Raw genomic sequence first — 22,347 nt, 5'->3', positions numbered from 1 at the left:
ATCATATAAATATCACCTCAATACACTGGACCATTGTGTTGCGGTAGCTGAAAAGGCTCAGTCCTAACTCCTGGACCTTGTCTGTACTCCATGGATAAACTGCCCATAGACAGAAAGATCAGCACATCTGGGAGTCATGAGGCTATTGATGGAGGCTACACCATAGAAACAGAAGTTTGCTGTCAGGTTGGGCATATTGGACAGGGTTTATCTACGAATGCCTGGTAAAATGCTGTTCCCAATCTAGAGATATGATATCTATGTATTATACCATCCAATTTCAGCATCCATATGGCTGAGACCTTATTTCAGTTAAAAGGCAGTGACTTAAAATGCCTTCCTCTATGTCTTATCTGCCTGATACAATTTATACGGTGAAAGTACTATGTGCACACAGATTGTGGTATCTGTTATTAAAGCAAGACGTTCTAAGCATGATTATACTAATGACTGTTGGTATCCATTGTCCTATTAACTAGAACAACATAAATATGACAAGAAACTTTCACAAACATATATACACATGGAATTATCTGATGAAATACTACAGGTGCTGAGCGACATTCATAAGAGAAAAAGATAATGGGTATTTCACACAAAAAGACTGGAAGGCAAATACCTGAGGAATGAAACAAAGCAAGCCAATTAAGAGCAGAACCTCAGACTACCAAATGCGGTTACTTTCCTTTTTAACTTAGTTCATTCATTTGTCAAAGAAGTCAATAATTGGATTTCATATCTCTGCAGCAGCCAGCTATATTGTATAATGAAGAGAAACACACAAGCATTTCACAAAATGACTTGGGTTGGATAATGAGAAGCTGCTACTGATGTGAAAGTAAAAAAATGAAAAAAAAAAAAAAAATCACATTATAACATCGCTGAGTCACAGCTCAGCAGGTTTCAGTCCCACATCAAATCCCAGAGCTCATATACAAACAATTCTACAAACATTATTTATAGATATAGCAAGAAGTTTCCCAGAAACTTGTATTAAAATGAGGAAAAATATGTTTGATGAAGGTACTGGTATTGGAAATGAGTCAACCCCACTTCAAAACAACTTCTGAGCCATCAGAACAGTGGTCACTTCCAAATGCATTTCACGTTATTGTTATTACCTGGACTGCCAAAGCGAAAGAGGCCTGGGAAATCATCTCTTTGCACTTTGCTTAAACAGATAATGTATCAAAACAAATGATGGCAGTCCTCTTTTATTCTTTGGCACATTGACTGCTACATTTACACTTCCATATTCATTGCATATGGTTTTAAGCAACCTGGGAGAGATGTAGAAGCTGTCAGCTAGAAATGAAAAGGAGTGCTGGAAATCTGACAGACAGTAACGAATTCTTTCCAATCTTTGATTTACACAATAGAAAAAGTCTAAAAGTCCCTAGAAACTAGGATAGGAAATAGAGCACACTGAGTGCTAGCTAAGCCAACTAGCTAAATGATATGCAAAATCAACACCATGCTGTCTTATTTCTTGCAATATTATCATAAAGGTAAATACAGCGTATAGATAACATTTGGGACACGGACTGTATAGACATGCAAACCCTGGACGGGCCACTGTAGCTGCACACCTACAGAAAGAAAAAAACAAACACTCTCTCAATATTGTGTGCACTCTACGGGTTTAGACTAACAAACTGGAATGTGTTTATGTGTATTTCCACAGGGGATGAGCAGCTTCAATCACTGATGTCTGCCCGTTGCCACTGTACCTCTGAAGTTAGCAGGTAGTCCAGGTTTGAATATGTTGTTCAGTGAAAGCTGTCTCTAACAGCTGTGGCCTGTGTGTGATGTGAAATCTTCCTCTTTAACTGTAGCTGTTTATGAAAGAGCAGTCCCAAGCTCCAGCTCTTACCAAATCCCAGCTCATTCATCCTTTTATCAATTCATCACTACTTTGTGAAGATACCAATTAGTGGTAATTAGCTAGCTTTCTCTAGTACTATTCTAGTACTATTCAGCTGCAGGTACAAACAATCACTTAAATTGCACACTATTGTCTACTACAGAGATTAACTGCCTTCAAACAGATTTTCAGATTTCCAGTTGAATATGAAGTGAAATGGATTTTATGTGAAAACAATGTCCAGTGCCAAAAAATGACATATGCACTATGGTTAGGAACAGGGCTTTGCTGGTTTGACAGAATAGTGGGGCACTGCTATTGTACCACTAAGCAAGGTATAAATCCGGCTGGATAAAATGGAAGAAATGCATACTGGGAAAATTTCTCTGGATAAGAGTGTATGCTAAGCAAATAATGCCACATATACTCACATGTATATCTTAATACATTTCTCTTGTACCCTCTGTAGACTCTTGTGTTGACGGAACAGAACCATGCATCAGAATGGCAACTGTCTATTTATAAAATGAGGCTGTCTTTGCTCTGATGGGCCTTTAGTGTTCGGACTGCTTACATCTATTCCTGCTTTATATTTATGGTTATGAACTTTAAATATTCACAGAGAAATGACAATCATTTAAGATGAATAATTTGCCATGGTTACAGAAAAAAAAAGATTTGGACAAAAACATTGAAAAATATCAACTCTGACTGGAGAGCAATGACTATTAAAATATTTTTCATAGTTTTAGTACATTACCCTTAGCTATGAGCTGGAAAATATGGTTCAAGAGACCAAAACCAGCACAATAATTTGGCAGCCACTAATTACAGCATGCATATGTGCAGAAGGACCTCAAAGGCTACTGGCAGATCATTACAGAGGCATTCTCTTGCAGAGCAATTACTTGCAAACATTGCCTCACTGTCGCATGTCTTTTAAATACACAGACATGTAGGAGCCTGAGAGGACGAGGGGGATGTTAATCAGATGCTATAGATTAATGTCATTGAGGCGCATGTTTGGAAATAATATTGCTAATCACCCTCGCTCCCTGGGCTTTGCAACTGCAGAGCCTTTTTTTTTTTTTTTGCAGTAGCATACTGTTACAGTGCGCAGCCTAAGCGCTCTCTGGTGTGCTGCCTATCAGCATGCTCCCTGCCAAGGGCCAGTTCCTCAGGGAAGCCAGCTGCATGGTGGGCATTAAACACAAGCGCAAGGAAGATTAAAGACTCACACATCGCTTGCCCTTTCCCATAATTCACGCACACCTGGGGAGTATGAGCGGCCCCCTTTTGCCGAAGACAAATTTAGGGATGGATGAAGTTCAGGGGGAAAAAAAAAAAAAACGCATTCAAGATAAATGAAGGGGAGGGGGAAATTTAGCGGGAAAGAAATGGCAAGCGGAGCATTCCCCGCGTGCACGTGCGAGCCGCGGCATGGAGGCACATCCTGCCTGCCCGCCCGCCGCCGCTGCACGTAGCGAAAGCAAGCTTGTAAATATAATAATCGCTCCGGTATTTTCTGACTCTGGACGCTGGCGTCTTCCCTCCAGATTTAGCCACTGCCACGGGCCTGTAGCGACTGGCGGTGGGGGCTGTGTAAATGTCACTTGTACCTCCGTCTCAGTGGCTGCGCTCTGCGGAGCATGAAATTAAATCTGGCAGAATTTTAGGGCCCTGTGTCATTTACAGCGCAGCTATCTATAAATTCCAGCGCATATGTTATGACTACATAAGGGTCCCCTTCCTTTTAAGCCTCTAATTTATTAGTCGGAGCAGGATACTGTTTATTTCCCGTGAAATCTCAGGCTTACATCTTAACATCTTTTTTTTTGGTTGTTGTTTAAAATTAGTGGCGTGGTTCTCACGAGACATTGTGACCTTCTCATGCCTGGTTTTATGCTATTTCATCATTAACTGCACTTACTTACTGTATTTGCCATTCAATAAACAATAACCACCACTGGTGAGCTAACTATTCTGTTTATGACAAAGGAGTAATATAATCATGAAGACCCCAGTAATACACATCAGATTTTTGACTGCTGTCACATTTACGACACATAAAGACAGTCTGCGACATATTCTACTGTGTCCATATTACAGGTATGAAATGCATGTTCTGATTAATGCTCAGTGAGGATTACAGCCATTCCATCTGTGGCCCTCTACAGCCATGTGCAAGGGAAGGCCTCACTTCTAAGCCCCTGCAGTGATGTTTCCACTCTGTGCAAATCAGTCAACATCGCACAGGTGAGGGGCTGGTGATGAACAGTCATGCCAGCATGCACTACTGGCCTGGTTGGATCAAGCGAGCAATCAAAGGCAACAGAACAGAGTTACAGCTTCTAATCAAAGCGGGGGCAGAGTGGAATGCCTTTCCTTTCAAAAGGAAAAGCGATGGGATCACAGATTCTAACATAACCAAGGAACAACAGAATTTCTGATTCCTGCCACACAGTCAGATTAAAAAAGACATCACACTACGCATTTTGGATTTCAGCGCCTGGTTTCCTCCATTAAGAGAGCAGAATGCTTTAAATCATGTTTTGGGTTCTCTGACCTTGCTTTTGCACATGGTGAACTAATCTGGCCACAACCTATTCAAGGACATGAGGCTTCATTACAAGAGGCTACTTGTTAGCAGACATGATTTGTGGAATTTTCTTCTGTTTAAATCTAGAAAGGTCTTGTCTGCTAACTGGATGCATGTTCTTGAGAGACTATAACTACTGCCATGTTCTCCCAGTCTTTATTATATCCCCTATTCAAATTAATTTTAACATCAGATCAAATGTTCAGACGGTCCAATTAAGATGCCAATTTTGGACCAAACTGAAGCAGTAGGATGCAGGTGTTGCACGTCTCAAGAGGGGCATTTGAACTCCATTCGTGCATTTAAAGATGTTCTACAAACATAGACATGAATGCATTTCAGCCATCTGATTCTCTAACCTGTATCTACAATGCTTTATCTTTGGGCTTTCGAGTTGCTGTGGATGGAAGGCCATTTCACAGTGCTGTCTCATGAACACGCGCAGATCCAAATGAGCTTCGACTGACTTCCCGTCCTGAATAATTCATAGGGTGACCCCAGTGAGGACATGGCTAAGCAGACAGGAGGAATGCCAACTCTGCATTTCAAAAAAACATTGCGAGGTTTATGCCCAGGAGAGGGGAATTATAACTTCATAACTTCCTGAAATATTGTTCAATATTATGCAAGAAGTTATCAGGATAAAGATGGTTATTTCAATTTCCTTGTTTAATTTAGCATGATTTTAAGTGTGTCTGTGGAGGCTATAAGCAAACGTTCTTTATCTTGTTTTAATAAGGTTATGCTAGTAGATGGAAGATGGCAAAAAAGTGATGTGAAAAGGACAAAATTTGGCCATATTGCCAAAGGGATTTGGCCCTAGTAGTATCCCTATTAGTATCCCCCATAGTGTCAAGATATGAAATACTTTTGTTCACCCAAGGTCATGAGCTACGCACATTATGGCCACCAAATGCATTTATCAATAGCCTCTGAGGGCATGAACTCATTCATCACATTTGGCACATTTATCTGACATTGACTGCTGACACAATAGATGCAAATTGCTGGCCACGGATCAAGTATCTTGGCTGTGGCCAGCCACGCCCAGTATTGAAAACACTGGTACTGTCTCCAGGTGTGCATAATTTCATTTTTCATTGTTTTTCATTGTTTTCTTAATCATATAAGCAACAACTCATTCAACAAATATTCACTGTATTCTCTGACATCTCTAGATACATCTTTAAAAGTAAAATTTCAGATAAAGTCCCCAGTCATTCAATTTGAAGGCTATGCAGTTCCCCACAACCTATAGCTGTTTGTTTCTGAACTGAAGGATTAAAACTATTAAATATGACCACATATTAATACAATGTGTGAAAGCTGACAGGGCCAATCAGCATGCTCCCTGCCAAGGGCCACTTTTCACATTTTACCTATGATTTTTTTAAAGCTGATGCTGTAGCAGTGAGGTACATTTTTAATTTCGGCAAATTCTGAATTTCAATGAACCTGGCACTGTCTTTTCAATTCTCATCAGCTAGAAAAAGGTACTGGATTTCAATCTGCAAGTTGTCCCTGCTGAGACTAATAGCAAACAGCTTTCCTTGGCTTGAGCAGTCATTCATTGTGAACAGTATGAAAATTTTCAATAGACAGTATTGTTATAAATGAGTCATTAATTGTCATAGATACACATTTCAATATCTTGTTGTAATTTCACCTTGACTTGATGTATCAATCAAAAACCGAAACTGAAAAATGAAGCTTGGTCTTGCATCTGATCTGCACTACTTGCTGTACATTGCAGCTAAAACCAGATAATTTTACAGGACTGTACAAACCACTGACTTTTCATTGCATGCCTGGGGCAAAGTGGGCGAAAGTGACCATTTTCTCACCCATTTTTACAGTCTACTCCTGTACTGTAAGAATGACTGTTGTGTTCACATGTATTCACTGCACTACTGAATGGCATGCTTTACTGAATGCGTTTAAATGCAAATATAGCATGGGCTGTTACAGGGGTGGGTGACGGATTTACACATGTTGTCTGCTGCGTGTTGTCAGTACTGCTGTTCCTGTGGCTTTATTAGATGCACCTTTGTACTTTTGCTTTGTAAGTTTCTACAGATAAGAATGCCTGAGTGAGAAAATGCAAATGCTAATTGCAATTGTTTCTTGCAGGAATGAGGTCCGGGGATAAGGCTGCATCAACAATTGGAGCTTTAGCTCAAAATGATACCTTCAGATAATGTAGCTTGATAACTATGACCCAGAATCAGGGAATGATTATATATCTCTAACTTGTATCTTGCGATATATCATGTGGGCTTCCCTCAGTGCGCATTGTGTGTACAGATGCAACCTTACCCTTTAATTAAGACTTAGACAAATAGTGTAAGCATATTTGAATCCTAAACGTTGTATACATTATGTTCTTGTCATAACTGAATTGGGAAAAATATCAGACAAGCAGACAAAGTATTATATTATATAAGAATATAACAATTACGTTTAAGAATTTTTATTTTTATGTAAGAAAACATTTGTTATGAATAAGTATGTCTGTTTGGATTAAACAGCTTCAGCTCTGAGCAGCTTTAGACTTTCAAAGACAGTTCAAAAAGGAAAGGATTTCATGATGCAATGTTGCACAATAGAATATGTAAAAAAACAGACTTTTGAATATATAGTAGGTATAGAGGCTGTTTACATTGTATAGATTGTATACCCTAATGTGCATTGCAATTGAATGACTGACTAGTGAGCATGCAGTATATGCACTAAAGTGAAATATATATTAGTACATTTTTCTGAAATCATTACCTGAAAAGAGCATTTTCATGACATACTAATAATCTGTAACACTGTTTTTGGGATAAGCCTGAGGACCTCTCTACTGAAATGGTTTCAAGAAGTCATACTAATCTGCACTGTCATGTCTTATTGGGCACCAAGCAAGAATGTAACCCAATGACCCATGCCCAGCAGTGAACACATCTTATGTGAAATAATTTCAGCAACAGCACTGCATCAATATTATATGCTGTAATGTATCACCAACAGCCACAATATAGTTCAGTATTTTACATGTATCCATGCAGATATTTTTATATGTAAAAAAAGAGATCTGCATTTTAGAGTGCATGAAAAAAATAACTAATGGAATTAGATGAATCTTCTGGGAAAATTGGATTCAAACATAATAATGAATGGTTTACACAACAGTAACATCGACTTGAGTTCACTTGCTCAGACTAACAAATACAGGTTGCTAAAAGCCTCTTCATAAGATTATGAAATATTAAAAAAAAAAAAAAAAAACTACTGGCAATGACAGACCCAAAGGTAAGTTGACACAAAAAATGACATGCTCCAGATGGGGTTTCTGTTGCAAAAAAGTATGAAAATATGGCAAATGATCGAGGGAAGTGATTGGTAGCATGCCAAAGCGTATTATCAAAACAAGAATCTGGCAGCGGCTTCAAACATGTGAAGAAAAATATGAAGCGATGGTCATTGTGGTATATGGATTTTGTAGGCGTAAAAAAGAAGGGAAAAAAAGAGTGCACAACATCATAAATCATTCACATCACTGTGAATTAATAATGATCATACTGACACTGGGAAAAAAATTCACCAGGGGACAACTTACTGCACATTGGCCCATATTATCTCTTACAGAACTCGAAAGCGTGAGAAAAATGTAAAATGTGCCTAATAAATGTACTTCCCTACACCCTAAAGAAAACATTTGCCCTTTTTGTAAAACCTATGCCAACCTTGGAGCATGGACTACACACTGCTACTTCATCTCACTGCAGTTTGCTGCACATTTGACAATGACACAACACAACAATACAAACTATGTCTCTCTTTTTTTTTGACTGGACCTTACATATCATTTGGGGTTTGACAAATAATGGAGAAAGTGTAATTAGCAATAGTGGGACCTACAACAAAAATATCTCAGTTTGTCCAATGACTGAAAAGAAACTCTGAGCAAGACGTCACCAACGGTTCTACAAGGTCCTCCGTAATCTCCAATTTCCAACATCTGAAGGGATGTTTGACAGAATGAGAACTTATTCCAGAATCCACTCTATCCCTATCAGTCTTGTTTGATATCATTACTGTTTGCAGACAATTCCAGAAAAGCAGTTTAGCAAACTGTACGGTCTCACAAGCTGTTGTCGAACACACAAAAGATGTCATCTGAAATCTGATCTAACATGGTTTATATCACTGGGTCATCTGTTCTTCCTGCAACCACATGCATGAGTTTCTGCCAAAAACTGCTGTCTACATATGCAGCTGGGCCTGTTTATGTCACTGTAAATGTCTGATAAAATTCCAGAAAGAGCAATGCTATATAGTATCTGTTGCTCCTGACAACAATATCGCAGTGGTTAAAAAATCCACAAAGAAATCAGACAAACAGGATATATTGTGAATGGAGAGAATACATATCAGGTACTAATTATCAAAGACATTGTGGAGACTGTATCAATTTCAACAGAGCCCTTGGGAATCGAAGGGAAAATCAATCTTGTTGAGTCTTGTTGAATGCTGAGTCGGGTTCTTTCACACTTTATGTGTCTGAGACAGGTTTCTCCTTTGGTAGTATGTTATTTCCATGAACCCATTTTGCAATTATGTATCCCTTTCTCCTCATGTAACACTGGCCAGATTAATGTTACTGGAAACAGGACACAGTAAGCATCCAGCTAAGTATGTTTATAATCTTTAGTAAATCAGAGGCACAGTATCTCTAATGCTTCACTAACACCACTGCTTCTAACATAAAGGCAAAATGAGCATCCTGAGCCAAAGAAAAACTGGAAGTTAAACATCAAACTGCATTGGTTTGGCAGCAGGAGGGCTATACTACTTGCTATATTTATGAGATAAGCAGCAGGGTCTGGGGTATTTCTTTAAAATTAAAAGGAGGGTAAGATGTGCTGAAATAGTCCTGCTGCCAACAGGTTAACATATTCCTCCTCTGTTTTTCTCCACACAAATCAGTAGAGTCAACAGGATGTGCGTATAATCACAGATTCTATTGTTTTGTAGGTATGTGTGTGTGTGTGTGTGTGTTAAAAGAGGCCTAACAGTAATCAGCTTTCGTATCACCCAGCCTCTTCATTTTGCCATCTGAATGGCTCTGATTCTTGTCATGGCTTCAGAATAACTTAATAAAATCCATGATGGACTGCCCATTACTCACTGTCTCTTCCAATAATGAGTACATTTAAGGAGTCTATTCCTTGCTATCAAGACATCATAAAGCATTGTGGTAAATGCATTAGCAGACGCTCTATTCATTATTCAAGAGACACTTTAGGCCAGGTCCTTTCACAGTGTTGTTTGAGATCCTTTCAGAAATAACTCATCTGATAAGGGAGAGAAAGCCAATTGTTAAACCCATCTTATGGACCTATTCTTAAGAACATTTAAAAAAGGTCTCTTCCCTTTCCATTTATAGCCACACCTTCTCTGCTTATAGTTTTCACTCATTAGCACTTAAATAAATCTGCTTACTTAAAATAGATGAGTGGGAGAGTCCTAAGCACAGTGTGTTCCAACTGTCTTCCTTGAGCTGACAAAGTTCCACCCCTGACTTGAGACTGACAGCTTAATGGTTTAATGTCTGGGTGGTTTTAAATAAAGATTAGCCTAAAAACAGAGCAGTGTGCCAAAGAGAGCTCTGTAGGCAACATCCTCTTGTGTAGACAGAGGAGGACCAACTATGCATGTGTCTGTGAAGGCTAGACCTGAGTCTCCTGGTCACAGTGGGGGTGTACATTCTCTCCACAACTGTCCATCAACACTGACACCCCACTCATCTGAAAAACTGTCTGTGCATAAACACCTGCCTCTAGATGGCACTAATGACCAAAATAATTTACGTAAAGGATATATTATGATTTTTATAAAGAAACCCTAAACTCTAAGATGAATGCATTAGGAAGTGCCTTACAATTTAATGGATGTCTATAAAGTACATAAAACCATATCCAAGAACTTTCTCCATCTCACTTTGCTTTATTCACTCTGACATCTGAACATTACATTTCCTCTTTCCAGTAAATTAGAAGAGAATGGATTGACCTGGTGGATTTCCGTCTCCATGCAACAAGCCACTGTTTTTTATGATCTCAATACGACCCTTCAAAGAATGTCCAGGTGGCTGTCCTAGACCAAAGAAGACATTTGTATTTATAAAGGGTTGTTATTATTTCATCGGCTCTCAGCTTTAACAGACAGTGATCCCGCCAACATTCTTCCTCTGCCTCCAGTCTCCAGCAGAGTTAAGATCAATTCCATTTCAATTCAGTCACTTCAGGGAATTAACTGAAATTCAATTATTGAACTGAAAATTATTCGAAATGTTGGGTAACTTTAAATTCCTGAATTAAATTACAGCTCAGTTCTTGAATTGACTGAATTGAAACAGAATTGACCCCAACTCTAGTCACTAGTCATAGCAATGTGATTCAATAGAAAGAAAGAAAGAATGAAGTCAAAATGCATTTCGGGGTTGTATGGTGAGGTTTCTAATTCAGACCTCAGCTACAAGCCAGACAACTCTCTCAAAATGAGTTTCAACACTCCAACTTTAAATTACTACCCTTCAGACAGTGATTCCTGCTTCAAAGACAAAGTTTACTTAACAATGGAGCATAGGGGAGTGTCTCGACTTTCACTACTAGACTTTCATTGCTGTGGCACTGGGTACAGAACCGCAAATAAGTTTCAAAATAACTTCCTTTGTCAAAAATAAGGGCTCTACTCCTCTTACGGTGAAAGTGAGAAACAAGAAATATGTTTATAAAACTGCAGTTGAATTACAATTTAATGGATTAACAACATTCAATTGGTATTTCTGTACTTTGCTGAGTGATTCATCATTGGATTATCATAATACCTCTACATGAGCAACACTCCCTCCACTTTCCCCACACCAAACCTTGTTAAAAGTGTGACTGTGTTCTTCCTCCTGGAGGAAAAAAAAACCTCTGTAAGACAGACATTGCAATTGCATTGATACTTTGCTACTTCGTGACTGGGTTTCCACACGCTTCTTCTGCTGAGGTTTTCAGTGGTTCTCTGAGTCATCCTCCACCCACCCCCAGCACAGAGAGGGCCAGCTGTTAACAGTGTACTGGGGATGTCGACAGAAAGGTCTAGCAAGTGCTGTCTAATTTCCATTGTAAGTGGACCGACCTGGAATGTCTTCTTGTATATACCCATATGCCGGATTCAGGTTATGTTGCAGGAGTTTCTCTTATTTTCATGTTTTATTTATTTCTGCATAGCACATCCACAGCAAATGCCAGTACCTTATTTTATTCTAATATGGTGCCATCCATCAGGGCTAACATGCTAAAACCTTTTTCCATGCTAACACTATTTTCAGCCATGTAAATGAATAACAAATCAATGGAAAACATATGGCAAGGTTTATCAGTACATTTCAGCATGGAATGCTCAGGTATTTTTGCAACTGTGATGTTCTTAAAAAAAATGATAAGCAGTTTAGAGTATATCAGTAACGAAAGCTAAAAAAAAAGCCCTTTAAAATAACTTCACTTAAATTTGCATGAATTAGGTCTAATGCTGCTGGATGCAATGTGTACATTTTCCTGTAATTTGGAGCTTAGACACCACACTTCCAGTATCACACCTCATGCACTGGGGGCAGGGTGAAGTTTGCCTCCTGGAAGGAAATGGATAAAGAGGGTAGTGGTGTCAAAGGGCAAAGGGGGTGGAGTCCCGAGGAGAAGCTAAGACGGGTGTTCGGTGGACTCCTCAGTTGTTTGACCCGTTTGTTTTTTTCGTTTGTCACCTTGATTAAACTATCTGCTAAACAACCTTAATAATAATAATAATAATAATAATAATAATAATAATATATAAATAAATAAAAAACCTGAATGACCCACAACAAGGAGCAAGGGCTGGCCGACTCTGGCGTCACACCAAGGAGCGGGCCCAGTGTTTGCCCAGGTGGAGGTAAGCTCACCTTTTCCCCTCAGTGCTACACCTTCAACATTAGATTCGTACATACTGACGTCCACGTTAAAGCACACATTAGCTTAGGTTACAAACGAAGCTCAGGTAGGGCGGCTGCCGAATCCCCTAGACTAACGGAGTGCAGGCTAGCAAGAGTCCATCTAGGCCTGTGTATTTTCTGCCCTTGGGTCTTGGGTTGTAACACGAAGCACCAGTAAATTTCATCATTGAAGTTCACCTTTACTGACCTTTCTGAGTGAAGGGATGGAATGATCACACAGCAACTACTTAAAAACGCACCATAAATCTCACAGACATGATTTCCGGTTTCAGCAAATTTTGGTTTGCAGTATTTTTTTTTTTCTCTTCAACTAAGCAGCTGGTAATTTTCTTTATTTAATTAGTTACGATTCCAATCATTGTTTTTAAGTATCGCCATCTACTTTCTTTGGATGGCAGTTGAACAGCATGTTTCAAACACCACTAACAAGATGTTTATGTACAGAACATGACTGCTGCTACAACAATTCCACAAGCAGAGAAAATCCAAAACTTGACCACATTTATCAAGCTGACCGAACAGTCCTCCCAGAGCTTTCAAATCCAGTTCTGACACGTCTGCACATAATCCAGGATTAAAACATTTTGCCTGACAGATAATGAAAGAAAGATACTCATGCATTTTGATTTGACAACAAAAGTCATTATCAATTCTGTCTTGCGGTCAAACTCTGCATTAATTGCCACTGAAGAGCGAGACCAAACACTGCCCAGAGTTCGAATGGAATGACAGGAGATATGACCCATCCTCTTCCTGGGTACACTTTCATTAAAGCTGTAGAAATCAAATTGAGATCCATGAAAACTGTATCCAGCTGGACAATTACTTGAAATGCCTGGGTCTATTCAGTGACCAACACTTCATTTATTTAGATTTTTTTTGTAATTAAAGCATGGCCCAGACTGAAGTCCAGAAAGAGTGAATGTCTGATTCTTCAAAAGAGATTTCAAGGGGTTTGCAGTAAGGGCAAGAGAGAGAGGCTTCAGTGTAGTACAAGATAACCATCAGCTCATGAAGCAGAGCCTTTCAGTTCAAATCTACATTTGTAGATAATGGAAAATCTTAGTCAGTCAAGAAGGCAAGGTCAGGGGAAGTTACTTTACACACGAGTGCCATGCTAATGTTAAGCTGTTTAGATTTAATGTTATTTCTTTCAATTCACCAAGCACGTTTGTCAGTGTTGCCAAGTCTAGCGTTGCAATGCAAAAGGAGAATCATGACTTGATGCTCAAAATATAAGGATATGATGAATGACTTTCAAAAGTGAACTTAAAAAAATGTATTATTTGATACTGTATGTGGACATGTTAGTATTCTAGTTACATATTTGTCCCTAAATTCCATGAACCATACTGCCCCAAAGAAGCTAATTCACTTCCCAGATTGCAGAGGTTTACTTCACTCTTCACTTCACTCTTACTTCGCTCAAACACTGAGCTTCGGCCTCTTTGTGTGGTTGTGAACATGGAGCCATCAGTTCTGAATCTCTACTTTTAACATTTACCCACTGGAATTTTTCATTATTTTAGCACTTCTGCAGGAAAAGGCCTTCTGCTTGTTACTTACCTTTCCCTGAGCTGGCTCACGTAATTCTACAAGACCACATATTGTGTCGTCTCTAAGGTGAGCTCATAGAAATTCAGCTCCAGGGCCTGTAACTATATTCATGCAAAGATGTCCTTAAATACTTCAAAGTACAGAATTCGCACAGCATTTCAGAGCAGCACATTTCAGATGGCTTTATTCCGCACATTTCCTATTCCCAGTCCGAGTGGAGACACGATTACAGACCCCAGATCCTGCACCTTTGTGCACTCTTATCAATTACACTGACAATTATGTGTGTACCTCCAGTACATTATGATAGAGTATATGATATTATATTCTTACTATTCATTCAGTAATATAATATTTAGTTAATAATATGGAGACCACACTAGCATATAGTCTCGACTGATGGATTTGTTCAGAATTTAATAATATCATTGCAAGAATGAGTGCCCCAAAAAAAACAAACTATGAATGACTCTGCTGTAACTAAAGTAAGTGTCCTGTACTTTTAATTCATACATAAAAGGTCATTAAATATATATAATGGAGGTCCTGAAAGTGAGCAGACTCTGAATCATTTATGAAAAACACACATTAAACCAGCATGACCGGGAAGCTCAATATGAGCAGGAATGAAATCTGATTAGCCGTGTATTGCATAGAAGATGAAAGGAAGTAACTTGCAATAAAATTATACTTTGTTAATGCTCTTTTCAACTGCCTAGGGCTGGTGATCCATAACAGATTTTCAAAAAAGTAAAGGATAAAAGAATTATTGAACTTTTGTTACTTTCTTCATTAATTTAATACAGGGCCTTATTTGTTATGGCCTGTCTGTGCTGAATTGGAAATGAGCCTCTTCGGGGGAGAAAAAAAAATGTGCAGCGTGAGCACATATCTGTGCTTGGCATGCTTGGAGAAAGCCAATGAACTCTTATTCTCTTTTCAGGTTTACACTGGTAGCATTCAGAGGCAAATGTGCTGGAAGGGGTTTATCTGTTCGGAAACAGAAGATCATTCAGTGCGCAAGTCTACTGTAGTAGCCTCTGTTAGGTGAATGGGCAAATTGTTGCCGAGCAGCATTTAACGCTGTGCCACAGACAGACGGTTTGCCATATGGCCACAGGTCCAGCCGGACCGAGACAGAGGTGTTCCCACTGAGCATCACTCCAGCCCCAACCATGTCATTAATCTTCACTTCCCAATGCATGTGTCACTCATTTTTTAAAATAAAGCTGTGATGAAATAAAAATACAAACCAAGTAACAACAGAGGACACATATTTTTAGAGGTGGTATTTTCCACCTGTTTCGTCACAAATGTGGTCATTTTGTTTTTGTTACGGCTGCTTCTGGAGGAAGAATGTTTTGCTTCATGTTTTGATTAATAGTAAACTTTGGTTTGAGAGTGACAAGGAAATGCCTGAAAACAGGAGCAAAGGGAATAGGCTGGAGAATTATCCTCTGCCATATCCAGTGGCCTTCCCTGCAGAATTTCTGCAGCATCACAATCTCACTGCCCTTTCATAGTCAGAGTGTGTTCCAGTTGCTGGAAGGCAAACAGACATGTCTTTATTCTCTCCACAGAATAGAGCTAGAGACTTGGCCATGCAAACCTTTTCGCTTTAGGTCTGTAAATGTGTTCTGTAATCCAAGAAAAGCCAAAGAGGCTGGATCTTTGGATTCAATTTCAATAGATGACTTCTGGCATTAATGGTGCAGGAAAACATAACAACCCCATAGGCTGAAAAGCAGCATTATGTTCATAGCTGCACGGGAATTTTGTTGAAAAGAAGAAAAAAAAAAACAGTGACGTTGTTCCAGTTCACTTGACACAGTGGAATTGCTTGGCACTAATGAATCTGATTACACACCCTCAGCGGCTCGGCAACTCTCTCGTCAAGAGAGGCTTGTCAACCCACAGCCCATCAAACCAGCGGCAAAAGCAAACTGACTTCACTAACAGGCTGCGAGAACTGAGAAGAAACAGTTATGGGAAAGCGTTCCTTTTTTCAGAACATTCGGTACATTCTGAGAGTTAATGCAATCAGAAACGCTGGATTTACACCTGCACAACCCTTAAAAATGGCAGTCATTCCTGCACTGCATGAGTTCATTGATTTCTGGTTTTCTATTAAGAGGTGTGCATATCTTCGAAGGAAAAAAGAATTACTGTGGAGACACATTATTGTGTCTGGCTAGTGAGATCCCGTTGTGTGAATCTGCTATCACGCCACACAATGTTTGAATTTTAGGTGCTTTCTTTTTAAGCAGCAGTTCCTCCAGCACTAAAAAGCCTTGGCCTTCTGGAATACGAGATTTTGTTACAGTCAGTAAAGTTCACCATTCTATTCCGGCTCACAGAACAAAAGGCGCAACTTCTTAAATGACATCCCCAGGGTAACACATAACACATCCTCATAATAAATCTGCTACAGAGCTAGAAAATTAAACCAAAACCCAAGGGGTCAGAGACCTCTAATCTTATGGGCAACTGCTCAGAGGAAGCCAAACCTTGGCTGACGGGAAAATAACAGGGGAACTTGGTGTACTCCCCCAAGCAAATTGGCAGGTTTGACAGGCTGGGGGCACAAAACAGGCAAGGAAATAAGACTGAGTCCTTCCTTCATGATATGACGTTCGAAGGCCACAGCAATATTATAAATATTATAAGCCTGCTTATCGGACATCCTTGTCAAGGGCAACTTACAGTGTCCATTCTCAGCTTACAAATGTGATTGTTTGTGGAGAAATAACTAAGGTAAAGTGCCTTGCTCAGGGGTACCATCTGGGATTTAAACACACATCTTTCAAATCCATTGCCTATATACTACAGCACCTGCTGGCCGGCAAGGAAGCATTGGAAACCAGGGCTTCACTTTAAAATTTAATCTAATTACCTATCATTACTTCCCAACAAAAATACAAAAGCTTGCTTCTGAAATGTAACCACAAGAACCAAATAGCGGCTGACAGTATCAGCGTCCAAAAGCAACGAAAACAGGAACAGGATTGTGCCCATATTTTACTGCTGTGAATATATTCGAAAAGCAGAACTTTACATGCCATCATGTAAATCTCATTCACTTTTAAAACTGAAATGACTGTCCTGCCAATACACGCTCATCCATTCTTCACTTCCTATGCTTTGCTTCCTAGTTAAAAATGCCAAGAATAGTTAAAATGATGGCTGATTAATACAATGGTTTTCTGTTAGGTCATCCCAATTCTACATATTTATTTTGCCAAATAACACACTATCTGCTGGACAATTATTTGTCTTGTGTCTTATTTTACAGATCACAATACCTCACATCCATCATGTGCTTTGTTTTGAAGAGAATATGTCTGCGTGTAGGAGGTCCTCCAACTCCATTCATGGTAACTGCCCCCTTATTGATACTAATCACAAGTCAGCATGTTTGCAAATGCACAGAACAGTACGATTCCCCAATCCGATATTCTGAACTTGTCAAATCTGTCCAATGAAATCCATTCTTTTTGAGCTACCATGCTGTCCTGACTGTGCATACATACAAGCATATCTTGTATCTTTTTTTTTTTTCAAATTTACGTTTCAAAACATTATGATGCTTAAAGTTTATTGGTAGTTCATAAAGCACAATTTTTCATTGAAAAACAGGAATTCTGGTTGTTCAGATTTTTGAAATTCTGTGCTTTAATAAAACAAACAGCATTCAATATATAAATAGAACCATTTCTTTGAAGGTTTCTGACAGCTAGAAATATGTGTAAAACCTTGCCTGTTCTAGTGTTAAATGTTTCTATCATGTATTAATGGCCACCTGCCCTTGACTTAACCAGCTAAATATTTAATTGTGCCCCTTTTGAAAGATGTCTCCTTTCAGAGTCAAGGAAACTGTAACTATGAAAAAACATTGTTCCTTGGTTAAATAAAATGGTGCGAACAAGATAAAATTAGTATTTGAGCCAAAATACCAAGGTGCTCTGATTCCCTTATTCATTGCTGAGTAAATCACACAACATTCCTTAGCTTTATTAGTCACCTCGAAAGAATCCAACTTCTCATCTCTGAGATTTAACGTAAGGTCAGTTAACAACATTGGAAAGACTGTACAGAAACACTGTGCAACAGACAGTACAGTATTAAAGGCATCCCTGTAATGGGAAGAAGCAGTGAGAGGAGCCATGATTTAAAAGAAGAGAGCTGAAACGTGCAATATCTTTATCTCTCCAGTACATCGTTGTAATCTGTTTAAACTCTCAGCACACACTGACAGTTTGTCTACAGATGCTCGAGGATGAAAAGGCTTCTCCAAAGTGGTAACGTGTTCACCTGATGTAATCTGATCTTCCACAGCTGCAGGAACCACCTGCAATCCCATATGCATGAAATATGGACTGGGATTCAGAGAGGTGCTCTGTATTTATGATGCACGATCTGGGAGTTGCCTTGGAACTGGAAAACCATGTCTGGATATGTATCAAAAATAACTGGCAACCCATTCTGTATTTTCCCATGAAGCAATCTGCATCATACAGATTGGGAACACAATCTATTACCCAAAGGGTTGGATGAGAAAATGAAATAAGCACTAAAGTTCTATAAATAATTTTAGGAGAGGAAACAAAAAGAGGTTCAATTCAGTGTGATTCTTTAACTGACAAGATAGGTGGTCGACAAGTATTATGACTTGGGCCCATTCCAGAAATCTAATGTCACTGAAGGCAACATGCAGGGCCGCGGTGACTGCTGCAAGTCTTCTCTAATGGGAACCTTCACCCACTGCAGCTTCTATAAGAAGAACGTACACCTGAGAAGAATTCTCTGATGGTGATAAATGCTCCATTTCCTGAGATGAGCGACTGTATCAAAGCTTAAATTCTACACTAGTTTGAAGGGAAAAAATTCAGGCTCCTTCAGGGCCACATTAAGTAAAAACATTCTGACAACGTAACTGTTGTGTCATCTCACAATAAATGCCAGTAGTAACCCCTCGGGGAGATGTCAATGAAAGCAAGTTGCATTTACATTGCTTAAAACGCTTCTGCTTGTCTTTCCCCTATGTTTTTTTTTTTTTAACATGAATGCTGGGCTTTTTACAACTGTATAACCTCATGCCCTACCTATCAGTTTTCTACCCCAGTCAGAATTCACATCTCTCCACACTGTCCAAATATAACTGCAGTGGATATAACCTACACTGTTCATAAGAGTCAGGCACACAGGAGCCTGTGAATGGGTGAAGATAGCTCGTGACGTCTCTAGAGGATAGTGATGCTAACCTGCCCACCTATCTCACAGCAGCTTTCTCAAGGCACAGGTCAAGTGTCTGTGAATTTATGGTAAAAGTGTGATTACAAACTGCTTGTTCATTCTACCATGCATTCCATTTTTATATTAAAATGAACAAAGTGTACATTGATTCAAAAGTGGGGTCCTAAGATCCAAACCAAGTCTTTTTATGACAGGGAATCAGTTCATGATTTAATATGCGTTTGATGTCGCCAATTTACCCCATAATCACTGCAATTAACAATAAAATCGTTTTAAGAGGTCAAATGTATTGTTTCTGCTGTGATTTTTTTTCTACCGATACTTCTACACATTGAATGCATGGTTTACTCATATACTGTACTACCTTTGTGTGTGTTTGTTTGTTTGTGTGTGTGTGTGTTTGAAAAGTGTAAGACGTAAACGTGATTATTGAAAATTTTATTCCGATAAAATAAAAATATGGTGGAGAAATATACAACTTATAGAATAAATGACTATAGGGAAAATCATAGGCCTACAGAAACATGAGCTACAACCTTCCACCACTCATCAAATGTTTATTTAGAATCCATGAAAAATATATGTGACAGATCAAACTAAATGTACAACGCTTTACTTCTGTGCGCCACAGTTAATCGCGTTATCGATTGTGTGACAGACGAAGCGATGCTGTGTTAGCTGTCACGTGCATCTTCAGCTATTACAAAAATCTTATGTCTGTATTTGAACAGCGCAAACGCTTTTCCCACAAACGCCTCGAGGAAGCGTTTACCGTCCAGCAGGTAATCATGAAGGGATTCATCTCATACGTGGTTTGCATACAAAACGTATTTTTTTTCTCCTTCTTTCAACATTTAAAAAAAATCGTTGAGAAATGCGTCCGCGATTAGCATAAGACCGTTTTCGTTCAGACTGACGAGCCTAAGCGATTCCATTCATCACAAACGCACCTTGCAGACCGCATTTAAATGTCCCTTCCGTCAAATGCATTCCAGCGATGTTAAACTACGATTTGATTCTGTCAGCAGCCTTTTGTTTTCCTAAAGCAACTGTATACAGTCCACACCGAATAGCTACTGTATTAAGCGGAGGTCCGTCTCACTTTGAATTTATTCTCAGAAATTGCACGGCCACCTTAGGAATGCCGTCATTATTCGCTACTTCGTTAACGTTTAGCGGATAACGTGAATGATATCTAACGCTGACATGTGTCCTCGAGGTTTTTTTTTAGATCGCAAGTTATAAGACAAGAAATAATAGCAACGTATTAAGCAGAATCATACAGCCTACCGTGAGCTGTATACACTTCACTGCATCACATGGCGCAAGTTAGTGTATCAAAACGCATTGAATGAAACAATGTCACCTGTGCACACTTGAAATATCTAAAGCATCTTTAATCCTCATTCCGTATTTAGTGTATGCCGATGTCTCGTTTCTTAGCTATACTCGCCTCAGGCGGACCGTTTCATTTACTGCAACGAAGCTTCAGCTTAATTCGTCATCGTAGAATGTAAGTGTCGCTACGGAACACCAACCGAATTATTTTCGCAATTTAAAATAATAAAAGCAAGGTATATATAACATATTTTTAAAATATGCATTAAGACTTCAACTGATTAAAATAATTGCGTGCTTTGTGACAACACAGGATAACTAGTAGGCTATCATTTGAGGAGCCAACCACACGCGAGAAACACAGAGATGTACAGCATCAAAACAAGGTCTTAAAATGAAAAGCATGGTCTTACCTTTTAGTGTATTAGCGTGGTCCGAAGGTAAGAAGACAGACAGAATTCATGCGGGTAGCATCAAATGCAATAAATCCTATGAAAAAGTGTCCGAAACGACTCCAGACTGAGCTTCCAAGATCGCCGCGTTACAGCTACTTCGAAGGGAAAGAGCGAGAGATGGAGAGGAGGTGTGAGGCAAATCGGAATTTCTGCTGCCCGCAACTGACAGTCAGAGTTACTGCAGCACCACAGATAGGAGGGAAATATACTGAAGCAAGATGCTACGAAGACCCGGCATGGATACTGGGTCCAGGAAGATGGTCATCCTCTCTTCTAGCGTGCATAGCCAGTGTAGTTCGTATTCACACAAATCACCAAAACCTTTTCAATCGAATCCATCAGAATTTCAGTTTAACGTCTGCGACCTGTTTGATCTGCATTTGAACTAATTATGTTTCGTTCGTGGTACACTCCTTTAATGTGGATTTTTCTCTCTTCTCGTGAGTTTATGTGTTAGATAAGAACATTGATATCTAGCGTCGCTGCGAGCGTGAGAGCACGAGAACACTGATAAAACTTAGAAACTGTGAAAAACCTATCCCACTCCAAGGGTCCATTTTGGAATCCTCAGAAAGAAACAGCATCCGTTACCATATTGTTAGGCAATGATAATATTACTCACCATCCATTTCAGGCTTATAACTGATCTGCAACATTGGGCATTTACAAGTAACAGTAATATATATATATATATATTTATATATAGCATGTTAAGAGCTTATATTGATCAGACTGACAGCAGATTTCCTGAGAAAATGTTACTTTTGCATATATATTTTTGCACTGTGGATGTGTGGTCCAAAGCATCATTTTTATGTCCTCTTCTTTTTTCCCCACTCACTCTCTTTAATAAACATAAACAAAGGGCCACTGTCCATCACCCTGAAATCAGACAGCTCTGGCCCAGGCCTCTGCAGCTGCTGTGGCAGAGAATACTGAGGAGGAAGACAGAGCAACTGTTATCTGAGATTGATAGTTCATAGTATTGCCAGGAGGGATTCAATTCCACCATCAGAAGGAAGGGAATTCATAAAAATACTGGGACTCAAAGTGAAGTGCCTTTGTATACAGTATCTTCCCAAAATGCTGATGCACATTTTAGAGTCTGATGAAATGTAAGGGTATGTAATCGAAGGGCTGGATTATTTGATGCAAATGGATGTCACAAAAATCTAATTTTATATCAAAGGACCAAATGGTTACGCCATAATTATTATTGTTTAAGTGTTTAATAATGTCAGCTTTGCAGATCTGAGAG

The 22,347-nt window shown here is 39.2% G+C and overlaps 1 protein-coding gene across 3 annotated transcripts in view; it reads right to left on the bottom strand.

The window, feature by feature from the left end:
* The window catches only part of dlgap1b (discs, large (Drosophila) homolog-associated protein 1b), a 138,800-nt gene extending 117,554 nt beyond the window's left edge, over positions 1 to 21,246 (bottom strand). For all 3 annotated transcript variants that reach the window (XM_036521490.1, XM_036521491.1, XM_036521492.1), the window contains exon 1: positions 21,048 to 21,246. The gene's annotated coding sequence lies outside the window, so the exon portion shown is untranslated. The remainder of the gene's footprint in view (positions 1 to 21,047) is intronic.
* Positions 21,247 to 22,347: the final 1,101 nt, after the last annotated feature.

Source organism: Megalops cyprinoides, chromosome 2 (assembly GCF_013368585.1).
Source record: "Megalops cyprinoides isolate fMegCyp1 chromosome 2, fMegCyp1.pri, whole genome shotgun sequence".
In the NCBI taxonomy this organism is placed as follows: Eukaryota; Metazoa; Chordata; class Actinopteri; order Elopiformes; family Megalopidae; genus Megalops; species Megalops cyprinoides.
Note: the sequence above shows the minus strand (reverse complement) of the source record. Positions and strands in the feature narration are given on the sequence as shown.